Consider the following 14,231-nt stretch of genomic DNA (forward strand, 5'->3'; position numbering starts at 1 on the left):
GGTTTTAGGACTCCAGAGCTACAGGCGGGAGGATAAACAAAAACCTGCTCTGATTCTGCTTCACTGTTGATAATGGCTGGTGGATCCTACAGTAGGCAACTGATTGCTTGTGTTTCTCTCTATATTGTAAAGCCTTGAACTTAGTATCTACAAGATGCCAAATGCTAGAATTTGGTGTTACAGAATTTAGAACTGAGTTCCATCAAATTTTGACCTAACCCTAACCCTTAGATCTGAGGACTTGATTTAAGTGGTAATAGATATAACAAATAGAAAGAAAGTGAATGTACTCCCTTCTCTTTTTTTCTAAACTGGAATGACCGAGTCTTGCTGTAACACAGTGTATATTAACTACTGACTCATGAAGAGGGCGTAAACACAAGACGACAGAGCAGATCTAGTGCCAACATCTGGTGCTAAAAAATGAAGCCAGCGCAGAAGTGCCAAAAATGGCATTTTCCAGACTACAGCTCCTCTAACAAATTCCCTGCTTAAATATCACAAACTGGGGCAGGCATTTTCTGCAGCATTAACACAAAAACTTACCTGTCATCGATTTTTTTCTCATCTCAACACTCCGACCCTGCTGCCATAATCCAAACTCAAGCGTTCACTTTGGGGCCACTTCTGCTTAGGATAATGGAGTGGGCACCACAGTCTGTTGTGTGACTGGACACTAATTCAACACATGTTGTGTTGAGTTCTTTATGTGAAATATTTATATTTTTTCAACGCATTATTTGGATAGTATAATGCACCACATGTTGAAATAGTAATAACACAGAAAGCATTTCCTCGACACTCTTGTGTCTTAATCAGAGTCAAAGTGGGAAAAGAACTGAGGCAAACGAATACATTCTCCCTAAACCAGGCATACAATTGTCCTCGGATAGAGAACAGTGATTTCAGATTATGGATTTCATGTGAGGAACACAAGAAAATATGTCTCTTAAAGTTACAGAGATGAAGATAGAAAAAAATATTGGAACAGATATCAGTCAAAGGTGACAAACCAGAAGAAACATGACAAATCAAGCAATTCCTTTATGTCAGAGGGCAAAGGGCTCATGTCAGAGATAAAACAACCCTCTCTTAGAGGTACAACAATGAAAGTATGAAGGTACAGTTCTGAATGTGTCAAGTGCGACTTCTTAGAAGAAACATGACAAATTCAGTTCTTTATTAATGCTACAGGGCTCCACCGTGTTGAAAGTGTGGATCCAATACGCCCCTCTGCATACAAAAAGTGCGTTGTGTAGGGTATTGACACATCCTCTCTACGTGCGCTGCCTCTTATTCACCCATTTACACACACAAAAACCACACATGCACACTCACACACACCCGCACTGATGGCAGCAAGCCACCATGCAAGCTGCCGGTCTGACAATCAGGAGCAATTTGGAGATCAGCATGACTTTCTCAAGGACATATCAACACGTGAACAAGAGCAGCCAGGGAGTAAACTACCAACCCTGCGACTAGTGAACTCTGTGTAGTAATGGGAGTCCATCTTTAGCTGTACTCTGCTGGTGTGTGTAAGAGCCAAAGCAGTCCAACAAAAGAGGTGCTGACCTATTCTTAGTGATGTGACAAGCATTATAATTAGTCAGCTATTCAATTTAGAGTAAAAATGAGTGATTTAGTAAAGCTGTAATGGCTCAGGTTATGTCCATCAGTGGATGAAAATAAGATCGGAGGTCAGTCTATCTTTGGAGGTGACGTGATCAGCGGTACAGAGAGCTGCTGTGACACATTCTGAAAACTAAACATTAATGTCAGACAGAGAAGCTAATAGAAATGTGCAGTAGGGACAACTAATAAATCAGTAATCTCTAGGAGACAGGAGATAATTAGTCAGTGCTGGTGATGATGAGTGTTGGTGAGAGAAAAGGAACGGGATGAGAAGGAGGAAATAATTATCTCATTAGTGTATTTCCATTATGCCAGACGCTGACTGCTTCTCCTCCCACCACAATGATTAGGTTTCAGCTCAGCAGGGTATGGAAGGGAGAATATCACCCATATACTTTGTGTCAGCTGTTAACAACCATTACGTCAGCGATGGAATTCAAATGGAGATAACAAATGGGTGAAATCAAAATTATTTTGCTGACATGAAGCTCTTAGGGGTGGCTGTAGCTCAGGAGGTAGAGCAGCTCGTTCACTAACCAGAGGGCTGGTGGTGGGATTTTTATATCTATGTATATTATGTGTGTGGCTGGCCTGTCAGCAAGTGTTAAATGTAGTGTGTGAGGTGTGACAGGATAATGGGTGTGTATGGAGGTTGTTCAACTTTTGACATGCAGATGACCTGATGCTGCTCTGCAATTGGTTGCCTCATTCATCTTATTTCATTTATCGCTTTATGACCAAGTAGGGCATTTCAGATGTGTGTCACCCTTGCAACACTTTCTAGCTAATCTTGGGAGATTCAAAGGAGTTCCCAGGCCAGATGAGACATGTAATCCCACCAGCAAATTCGGGAACTACCCCAGAGTCTCCTCCCAGTTGGACCCGAAAGCCTCCAAAGGGAGGCACTCAGTAGGCATCCTTGTTGTAATAGTAATACTGCGACTTGTAATAGTAATTTTTCACTGTGCTAGTATTTTTCCATTGAAACTGCTGTCTGACCTGTGTTTAACGGTCTGACCAGAACTTGATGTTTGACCTATGCTCGACTTACTAGACCGAAAAACAACCATTTGGATGTATCAAAAGGAAGTGCACCCTGTTTGTGTAAGCAACAGACTAACTGCAAATGTTTTATTTGTTCTTGGAACTGCAATCATCTGACCTCAGACATCTTTGCGCAGAGAATAAAATACTCAAAAGACATTTTATTTCTCAGGTGTCTTTAGTTCGGTATCACAAGTCTCACTGGGTGTATTTGCAAAGAGGCCAGTAGTTCTTCCATGACAAACTCTACTCTGAGCTCTCTCTGGATGTCCAAACTCATCCCCCTATCTTTTAGGTTGAATCCATGGAGTTTTCCACCACAACCTGGACTTGATTTAGTAGCAGAAACTGAATGGATGGATTCTGTTTGAAATAAGAGAACACAAGGTGGTGCATCAGTATTGCTACACAGGTATCATGTGTAATCCTCAGTTCTGTTTTTGTTCAGTGGAAATCAGTGAGTCTTATTACCACACTAACTCATTGAGCCAGAGGCCTCTGTGCCTGTAACATGAGTGGTTTTAAGAAAAGCAGAAACAGTGATGGAGTTTGAATGAAATGTGTGTAGCTGTGCAGCAGTTTCTGTTGTGTGCAGGTGTTTACTATGCAATGAGTCTGTGGAAGTTCCTGCTTTTTCACAAGGGAGGTAAATAAACAGGAAGGCACCCAAGAGCTTAAAGGCACTCTCTTCTTGCCTATATTAATCTCAGAGCAGAGCTCTCCAGGGGCTTTATTACTGGCAGATGAATGGAGATGCACAGAAGAGGCGGAGGAGGAGGAGGATGAGATGCAGCAGATGAGATGATGAGAGCACTTCTGTTAGGCTTGCTGGAGGCAAGGTTTAGTTTAAGTGTAGGGCTCGGAGTAATTAGGTGTAGTTACAGTACAGGTTTCTTTCACAGACCAAATACAATGAACCACAATATAAACACATCATGCAAATGGTCTTTTTTGACTTAGAGAAATAGTTAAAAATCTAATTTCTATTGTCAGAAAGGGGTGAAATTAAACAGAACAATCCGCAATCTAGTCAGATGTGTCTTTAAGAGACAATGATCAGATAGCGAGACCAGTACATAGACAATTCTTTTAAATGGTGACTATAAAAGGCCACCTTAAAATGCAGCTTTATTCAGATGATTTAGTGACAAACCTCAAGTTAGGGTAATCTGAAAACAGTTTCCACCGGCTTTGGATGGTCAGACATTGGGATCCTGTCCCTCCAAAAATGTCCGCAAGCAGCATCTGCAACCTCCATAACTCTATGCATTGCAGGTATGTGGTACTGTGCACTGCAAATGGTGGACACACTCTCAATCTGCCTATTATTATTTTCAATATTGTTAATACTTGGTTGTTTCATGACAGCCATTCTAGTGTAGTGATGTTGTGTGTTGGAACAACAAAGACTTAACGTGTGTTAAAAAGTACAGATAGAATTTAATAAAATATTGTATGCTGCATTTATGTTTTTGTTCTGATTACAGTTTGTCTCAGTTGCTTTGGTACATTTCTCGAATCATCCTAGACATTTGCAAAACAGTAAGTGCATTTCTCAAAACAATTTGTACAAATAGCAAAACACCATGGATTACATGCAAAAGCCAGTCTCTTGCTCAAAATCCTTAGTTCATCTCTCAGTGCCGTCAGAATGACAAATCCTTGTGTCATTGTGTGTAGATAAGACAGTCAAATTGCTTCGTCATATTGTCATTATAACAGTGTACTCCGGAGGGATGTTCTGATGTAAACTATGACTAAAATTTTGATGACAGCTATTGTAAATTGTAAGGTACACTTTAGTGTAAGTGGGAGATTGATTGCAAGAGACTGGACAAGATTCACATTTACGCTTTTACTGTTTGTATTGTAATTTGTTGACACACCACGTTATTGTGATACAGAAAGAAAAACAGCACTGCATAGCACAGAAAAAAACAACAACAGAAGTAGAAATGTGAACATAGGACAATCTCCTTAGGGAAAACTGTACATGAAGTGCTGTAGGAATTCCAGTGCAGTCTTCCTACACCTCCTGACGTTCCTGTCTGTTGGGACACAAGTTCTCATCCACATCACGAATATCTTCTCCTGCGTCTTTCAGCAATTTCAGTAAACCCTAACCCATCACACATTTCCCTTTGTCAGAGAAAGTCAAGATTCTCCTGGGAGCAATTTACCAATTCAGGAGATTTAGAAAAAAAAAGTCTAATGGAAATGTATAGAAACATCCTTGACATATTATGACAACTTGTTCAACCATTTTGCATGTAAAGACCTATGCGATGAACTAATGCCTAAATGTTGTGGGGGGTGAGACTATTCAACAGAGACTGAGATTGAACAAGTAGTTTTGACAATTTCAATTCTGATCTGAGAAATGTACGAAAGCGACTGAGAAAAACTGTAATCACACGGATTTCTATGTCACATGTCTACATACATTTACATTTCTACAACTCAGCAACCAAAAATTATACCACTCAAGGAAGTCTAATCTTTGTACAAAGGAGCTAACATGGTCACTCCACTGATATGATCAGTTTGATTGCTGACTGAGAGACACAGTAGATTTCGAGCTGTTTTTTTTATTTTACTTTTGGATTATTTCTAGTTTTACGTGAAAAAAAAACGTGCATACTTTTGATATGCTCTGCACTTTGTTGAGCCATCTGAATGCAGTTTTGCAAGGTAAAACAAACAAAGAAATAACTACTGACAAAAAAGCCTATTTGGTTCAGGAAGTCATGTTCTAAACAGGATGGATTTCTCAGTTTATATTGTTTTCACCTGTCTCCATCATCAGGGGACATTTTTATTTGTCCAATACTTTGGTTTATTGCCAAATTCCTGCACCGCAAATAATATGCAGATCAGGTTCAGTTTTAATGCTAGCTGTCACTATGTTGGCACTGTGAGCATGTAAACTGCGCTGTGAGCTGCAGATAATGGTCAGATCACAAACTGAAAGGTTTGTTTTTCCACTTTGTAGGAACCGTGTGAGTAAAATAAAGACTTAGGTTTCCCAAAAATGCTTCTCTCCACACTGCCAGCTGTGGTCTGCTTGGTTTTTTATCTTGACTGTTACTGTTGCAGTGGAATATAATGAAAGTCTGGTGGAAGTCTGACTAGACTATACAGAGTAGACTTGTCTTTAGTTTGCAGAGAACATGCTGAGCATGTACGACTTTGCGCACAGTCTCAGAGTCATTCGTACCTCAGATATTCTGCATCTGTTGTGTTGTTATTGTGCTTGTTTCTCTTCAGTAACAACATTGTCTGCAGGCATTTGGTTTGTGTTCCATGTCTTTCAGATTGAAGGCTTTGTTGAACACAGTGGTGGCGCTGAAGAAATTACGCAAAAAGGAGAACTTTTGGGTTTATCAAATTGGAGGTTCTTCTGTCTGTATGTATTTTCCAAGGAATACAAGCAAACTGTGGATGGAGATGGAGGAATAGTCAAGTCCAGGGTGGTTGTTCATTCTCTTGTCACACGATGAACACAAAGATCATGACCCAAACCTCAGTGTGTCTCTTGAAATGTAATCCTCTCAAACCGTGTGTGTGTGTGTGTGCATGAGTGTGTTTATGTGTTTAATAGTGAAAGGCACTGACACTGCCCCACTGTTTCAGTATCAGATGAGACAGATTTAAGAGATTGCGTATCAGCAGCACTTTTGGCTTCTGACGGGTGCAGGCTGACAGATGCCACATGCTGTGTGATCAGACTGGCTGAGTGACACTCACAGATGCTGCAGTGGCCTGCTCTGATGGAGTAAGGAGAGTGCCGCTGACAGCACTGGGACTGCCTCTGTGGCTCAACTATATTGTGATGGTCTCTTTAAGAAAACATTGACTTTCTGACACATACATACTTCTTGGTGCTGCATTGTAACTGTAAGGTGGTGCTGCAATTAGTCTAACTGAGTTTAGCAGATGGTGCTGGTTTCAGTGTCCCATAATAGTATCACTGGTGCTTCAAGGTCTGTTCCGCTATGTTAAGAACAGCACCATGGAGAGGTTTACAATCAGCTTCGAGCCACCTTAGTCAAAATGAATTTTGTAGTCCATCCATCTATTCATATTATTCCCATCATCCAGGGGTTGGTTGCAGTAGAAGCAGACGATGCTTCTACCAGACTTTCCTGTCCAAAGCAACTTTAATCAGCTCCTTCTTAGGGATCCCAAGGCACTCCCAGGCTAGGTGAGCTGTGTAATCTCAGTTCTGGGTCTACCCAAGAAACTCATTCCAGTTGGATGTTCCCACGAAACCCCTAGAGGATGGCGCCCAAGAGGAATCTTAATCAGAGGTGCCCGAACCACCTCAACTGGGCACCTCTGACACAACAGAGCAGTGACTCTACTTTGAGCTCCCTACGGATGTTCAGGCTCCCCACCCTCTCTCTAAACAGTTTACAGAGGAAACTCATTGTTTCCATTATATCATTCTTTCAGTCACAACCCAAAGCTCACAGTTATAGGTAAGGACTGGAATGTAGATTGACGGGTAAATCGAGAGTTTTGCCTTCAGGCTCATCTCACTATGTATTTCATCGTCATTTGTGATCAAGATCTCAAGATACTGCTTTGCATGGAGCAGCAACTTACCCCCAACTTAGAAGGAACAATATATTTTTTTCTGTCAGAAAACCATGGCCTCAGACTCTGAGGTGCTGACTCTTGTCCTGACCACTTCACACTCAGCTGCAATCCACTCTAGTGTGTGCACAAGGTCACAATCTGATGGAGTCAGGAGAACACCATTTGAAAAAAAGCAGAAATGCAACTCTAAGGTTCCAAAAGCTGACTTCTACAAACACATGACCTCAGAACCATGATCATTGCCAGTAAGCATCATTTTCTGATCATTATTATCATTACTATTCGAGCCTGCACAAGGGAAATTATTTACAGCGATGTATTCTTAAAGTCTTGTATAGAATGTAACATACATGTTTTTACTGAAAGACAGTTAATAGATTACAGAATTAAATTGTAAAGAAAACCAGACTGAAAATCTGACTTGATTAGATGGTAGAGATATTTCAGTCTAGAGCAAAAGGGTAGATTGATGTATACACTACAGCCCAAAAGTTTGGTCACAAGATCAAATTGGTACAAAAAAAGACCATAGTTTCATTGGTATACTTTGCAACAAAACAAACATGACTATTATATAAAGAGTCAGTCATCAGAATATATTTGTACTATAATTATCAGGTATTTGTATCTGTACTCTTGTTTCTTTACTCAGCTGTTTCTTTCCAGTCATTTCTGTGGCAGTTCTAGACATATGGACACAGCTGAGATTTATTATGATTTTTGTTTGCAAACTCCCAAAAGCCAAAGAGCTAAAGTGAATAATGCAACATTTATTTTTTACTTTTGCACTGAAATTGTGACTCTTGCAAATATTCTCAACTCTAAAACTAAGCCCTTACTTTCTTTTAAGATTTATTCAGCAATTGCCTGGTAACATCAACTATACCTAAAGGCAAATTGAGGAAAATGGTGCATATCAATGAAAGCAAGGTCTGATCATGCAGTAAATATATCCAAAAATCCATAGAATTCATATTGGTTTTATTATGTTTACCTTTTTAAGAAAGACGTGAAATTTGAAGTTGCTTCCAAATGTTTGGCCTGCATTGGCTTTGCTTCCAAACCTTTGGTCTATCCACAAAGCCACTATACTAACATGAATTCAAGTTTATATAAAGTACTAAACTGTAAACTCATAATAGTTTGGAGACGCTATATCAACACTCAAGAAGCCAAACTAAAGCATAGCTTTTACACATAAATGAATCTCATGGAGGACAAAAATGCAGATCCAAAATATCTGGAATGAGGCAATCACAGCCAGAGGAGAGAGGGAGAAGAGATAGAGGGAGATGACACAGTTCTCTTGTATTTGAGCTACAATGAACAAATAGGCTTACAGAGATCTAGTAGCTTTCTGACAGTTTACAGTTCACTTACTGGCAGGACAACATGGGCTATACTGTACATACTAAGCTTAGTGGATTCATCTGGCTTGCTAGAGGGATGGTATTAAAAGCCAGAAGACTTATGTTACAACTCGGCTCTACAGTTGTAACAAAAAATGCGGCGACAACCACTATACAGTGCAAAACAAAGGTTTTATTTGCCCATTAAACAAAAATCCTCACCGCCATCAAGACCCAAATGAACAAAACCCACACATGGGGCTGGAGCTCCACAGACACACCGCTCCTGTCAGCAAGACCCTCTCGACTGGATGCAGCTGAGCCACTGATTACAGGTGTGGCTCAGTCAGGTGGTGACCCTTAGCTCCTGATCAGGCACACCTGGTGTTGAGATGGAGGGTCGTCACACTTGACACATCAAGGAATAATCAGCAGACTGAGAGTCAAGGTGAAAAGATGAGCTTAGGGTTTAAAAGCCTCAGCAGGCAGTCTGATGTCTACAGGCAGGTTATTCCAGAGGAAGGAAACACGATCGGAAGAGGCCCTGCAGCCTGCTAACTTCTTTTAACTCCACAGCCAGACAGGAGCCTTGTGATCTGGGGATGGAGAGCACGAGATGGATTATAAAGTTTAAGGAGATCAGACATGGCATGCCCATTTACAAGTTTGTAAGTCATCAAAAGCACCTTAAAGTATGATCTGACATGAATAAGGAGAAATGAAGGGAAGCAAGAAATGCTGTAACTGGTCAGATTCAGTCAAAACTTAAGTGCTGCATTCTGAACCCTTTGAAGGGGTTTGTACTAGCGCAAGGCAAGCCTTAACAGAAGATATTACAGTAAGAATTAACGTTACAAAGGTGTGAATAATTTTTGGAAAGAAAAGAGTGAAGTTTTAAGTGATGAAAAGAGAAGCTAGAAGCAAATCAAATCACCAAAATTCTAGGATGTCAGATTTTGAGAAATTACACAGCTGTCAAGTGCTTTGACAACAGACAATGCACGCTTGTAATTAAATAAACATTTCTGCTATGAGAGGTAGAAAGCTTCTTGTTTTTATGGATGCCATTTGTGCTCCACAGGCAGACAGGGAATGAACCCTGTGCCATCTACTAATGAGGTTATGCTAATACTAACAGGCTTGCAATCAGTGTCACTAATTTGGGTCTTTTATTCAGCCAATTCATACACTCTGGCATTTGCTGCATTCCAAATCACAAAGTTTTTCCTTTTTACTTCAAGTATGTACTACAGCTGTCCTCAAAAGTATGTCTTAATGCATGCAGTAACCAAAAGGCTTGTTATGGGGGGAGCTGGAGAACCCAGGAGCAGGCACAGAAACTGGTAGACTGGTAAATACAGGAAAGGGTTTTATTTAACAAGGTAACTAAACCAATACATAGATGAAGAACTGAACTGGGGAGACAGAACTAAACCAAACTACTCAAAACTCTACAACCACTATGAATACAAAAATGGAAGTCTTCAAAACTAAACTGAATTAACAAAACTAAGCTAAGGAGGGGTACTCACAAGATGGGGGAAACTGAATACAGAGGGGAAAACAAGCTGGGGAAATCCATGAACAGACAGGAGACAAGACAGGTACCACACACTGGAGACAGAAATGGGGCTGGCAGAAATCCAGGTGACAAACAGAATCCAAAGGAAGAATCCAGGGAGGGTGAAAAACAGAGTCCCAATGTGGGGTATTGAAGGAATCTAAAAGGGAGAAACTGTGGGGATCAGAGTCTATGGGGCTAAAGCAGGGCTTGGTGGGGAAACCAGAATCCATGAGGGAACAGAGTCTATGGCTCAGCAGAGAGTAGGTGAATGAACAGGGCTTAAATACCTGGAGGAGTGATTGTACACAGGTGAGCTGAATGGCCTGATTACTGCAGCTGACTCTTGCCACAGCAATCAGCAGAATGCAGACAGGTAATGCAGGAGAGTGAGTGAGAGTAAGGAAGACGGGCAGACAGACGCAGAGACCAACAGATGCAAACAGAGGGAGCCAAAGGGACAAGACAAGGAGAGAGACAAGATGATATAGGATAGGAGGGAGAAGGAGAAAGAAGGGCAGAGGCCGGAGCAGGCATCATAACACAGCTGAGACATGCTTCTTAATCATCACATACTGTAGCACTGTGAACCTTGAACTACTTGGTCTTTTTTGTGATGCTGTGCAACTGCATATATTTCCAATATGTAAACAGTGCATAATTAGAATATTGCAGTCCTAGTTTGTAGTGTCTGTGTATGTAAAACTGTAGCAAACTGTAGGTCGAGAAACACTCTAACAGTGTCAGACGGATTTAGAGTAGTTATGAAATCTAAAACAGTGGCACCAATGTGAGACAGCAGACAGGGAGAAAACGGTTTCTCAAATATCAAAATAGGACTCTTGTGTGACATTGAATTCCTTTAGATTGAATACATTAGAGCTCCTAAACTGATCATTTAAACATGATACTCAAGAAGTGCATTTAGGTCTGACATGATCCCATAATGAAGGATACTTAGAAATCATTTTAGATTTCAGCCAAATGAAAGTGAAAGTTATTGGCTGAATATTCTATGTGATAAATACTAACAGTCTAATTATTATTTTTCTAATCTGTGCTCTATTTACTGCAGTACTGGCACTTAAAACCACACTTGGCAGCAAATCAGGACCAAACATGAATACATATTTAAGAATTTTCTGTATCAGCAACTGAATACATGTAGGTTCCTATGGCTACACAATGTATACAGTTTGATTTACTATCACTGCATTTCTTCATTTAATGGGATTACCTGTGCAATGTATTCCCTCAAATGAGAATCTGTATTGCTCAGAAGGAATATGGTTAGGAAAAGAACGAGTGAAAGGTTGGTGCTTCTTACCACCAATTAAAAACCCACACTCTGAATAAAAAGTGTTTTGAGCAATCATAACTGTCAGCTGTTGGAGGTACAGGAGTTTCTTGTTCTAATTGTAAACTTGTTGCTGTCTCATAAAGTACAAAATTGTTTTGGCGTGAGGTTCATGTTCCCAGTAGTTTCAGTAAACTTTTTTTTTTCAAACATAAGCAACTGTTTCTGCAAATGATCTACTACCAATGAGAAAATGTTAATGTTTTGGATGAAAAATAGAAAGTTGAAGCTGATTTAATAAATGTAAATGGACTTTTTTTGCTCAGACAGTCTGTTAAGGAGCACATCAGCAAGCAAAGTCTTCAGTTTGGATTGCACTTCTTTCTAATTAAACATATTTGGGCTTTGCTGGCCTTCTCTTTTTCTCACAAAAAAAAAAAAAAAAAATCCTGGAATGTAGGCTGAGAGTATCAGCAGTCAGCAGTCGGGAACCTTGCCTGCTTCACCTTGCCTCTTGGCTTTTGCACTGTTACAGCCACGACTGACACTCATTAGCTGCAAGCTGTCATGAGCTGATGCCTAGTCCCTGGTTATTTCCCCAGCAAATACACCACTTTCCTCTACTATATGCTCTCCCACATCTCTGTCTAATTTTCCTGACTCTAACCTGAGTAGGGGAACAGTCTAGATAGCTCGGTAGTCATCCAAGCACTGGACAGAGATAATTCAGCTTCAGGCAGACAAACCATTCCTCTCCCCATCTGCAGGGACCTTCTGTTTCAGGCACAGGGGTAGATCTGCCATTCTCACACAGAGTGGCCTGTGAAAGATGGAATTTGAATGTGGCAGGCCTGCCCCTGGAGGTCATCAGCACCATTCAAAATGTGTCCATCAGCTCTCTTTACAGTGTAAATGGCAGGTTTTTGAGGAGAGGCACACTCTTCCCTTTTAGTTTTCTGTGGGGATGTGCTGTTTCCTCTAGGAATTGTTCAATGAAAGAGTGGCCTTTCCCACAGTTAAGGTCTATTTGGCAGCAATTTCATTTTGCCATGTGGGACTTGGTGATCAGCCTGGCAGTAGTTTGCCATTTCATGAAGCGCACTCACTCCCAGCCCCTTAGTCTCTAGGACCCTGAACCTTGGGATTTGTTGGTTGTGCTCTCACCACCCTTTAAGCCCACTGAGGCGGTGGGGTTCAAGTGTTTCTCAGTTAAAATTACACAGATTTTGGCTCCAACTGCAGCCTAGAATGTGAGTCACTGACAGGCTTTGTCCATCTACCCCTCTTGTTTGCTAATTGGCTCCAGCATTGACAAGGTGTGTCTGCAGTCAAATCCAGTGTTTGTGCAAAAAAACGGCTGCAGAATCAGTTCAGTTGAGCTGCAGCCCCCTTGTAGAAGATGAAAATAAAGGAAGAGTGACCACTTCTTTACTCATCAATTTGACAGATTCCCTTCAATCCAAATGGCAGCTCCAAATCAACTCTGAGACATGCGAGAACTCCTCTGTGCAAGTGTCCAATTCCTTTAATACCCCTAAAGATTTGTCACTACGTGTTAAAACGGGCTACATCCCTCACACAGTTCTTTCTACAGTGATGTTTCCTGCTCAAATCAAAGCTGAGACTGCACTAATGCATCCATTATTTTCTTTCCAATCTAACATGCTGAAACACAGTCTGAAGAACCAAAAAAATGTCAAACTGTCCAAATACTTAAAGTCTGGACTACATTTCTGAGAAATAATTTAGTAATTGTAGGAAGCAGCCTAGTCAGTCAAATCTTGTATAAAGCAATAAGGCCAGTGTTCTATCAGAGGCAGAGCAGTCAGTCACACTGAGCCAGACAGCAGCTGCTACACAGCACAAAAACCACAAACTCTCAAACAACCACCAAACAACACCTTTAATGCCGGAGTCTCCGTACTTCACCTATGAACATGAAGTCATGCCATTTCCTGCTCTGTGATTTGTCCGTAACCATAACAAATGTGCTCATATTGTAATCATTTCAGCTGTCATTTTACCTTTATTATACGCTCATAAATGCAAACCCTTTTTCTGGCATTTTACTCACTGTTTTTTTGTTTAATTGGGCTCTGAGTGCTCCTTAAAGCAGGTGACCTGCAGCTGAAACCTGCAACTCAACGGTTCCTGTGTGACACAGACGAAGCACTGAAGCTGCTGTTGCTGTCCTGATAACTCTTGGGATGACTAAATCAGCAACTAAAGTGAGTGTAACAGATGCTGCTGCTACCTGTGGGTTCACTCAGCGAAAACTCAGCGATACACAGGTCCAGCACAGCAAAAGCTGCTTTTTTTCCCCCAAAGCACACATTAACAAACAAGCACCCTGCACTCCTCACTTTTCCTCCTGCAGCGAAGCAAAAACCGGTACCGTGAACAACATTGGACTTAAATGTTTGGTTCGAAGGTTACATATATGTAGCATGAAGTTTCTTTCATCGGTGTTCAGCAATGAAAACATGCGCATAGCTTCATTGTGAAACAGCTCTAGGCAGCTGCTGCCCTGGATTTCACATTTAAAGATTGTGTGAAACTTCAATATGTCTGAGATGAAGAACAGAAATATTTTCTTTTACGACATATAAACTAAGGGATCAGATAACGGGGAAGATATTTTGTACTCATAAACGATGTGATAAATCCAAATTGGAAACTGCACTTTAAAGCATCTGTAAACAAACACTAGAAAAATATGACACACTGCAGATTACATCTGAAT

Source organism: Amphiprion ocellaris, chromosome 2 (assembly GCF_022539595.1).
Source record: "Amphiprion ocellaris isolate individual 3 ecotype Okinawa chromosome 2, ASM2253959v1, whole genome shotgun sequence".
In the NCBI taxonomy this organism is placed as follows: Eukaryota; Metazoa; Chordata; class Actinopteri; family Pomacentridae; genus Amphiprion; species Amphiprion ocellaris.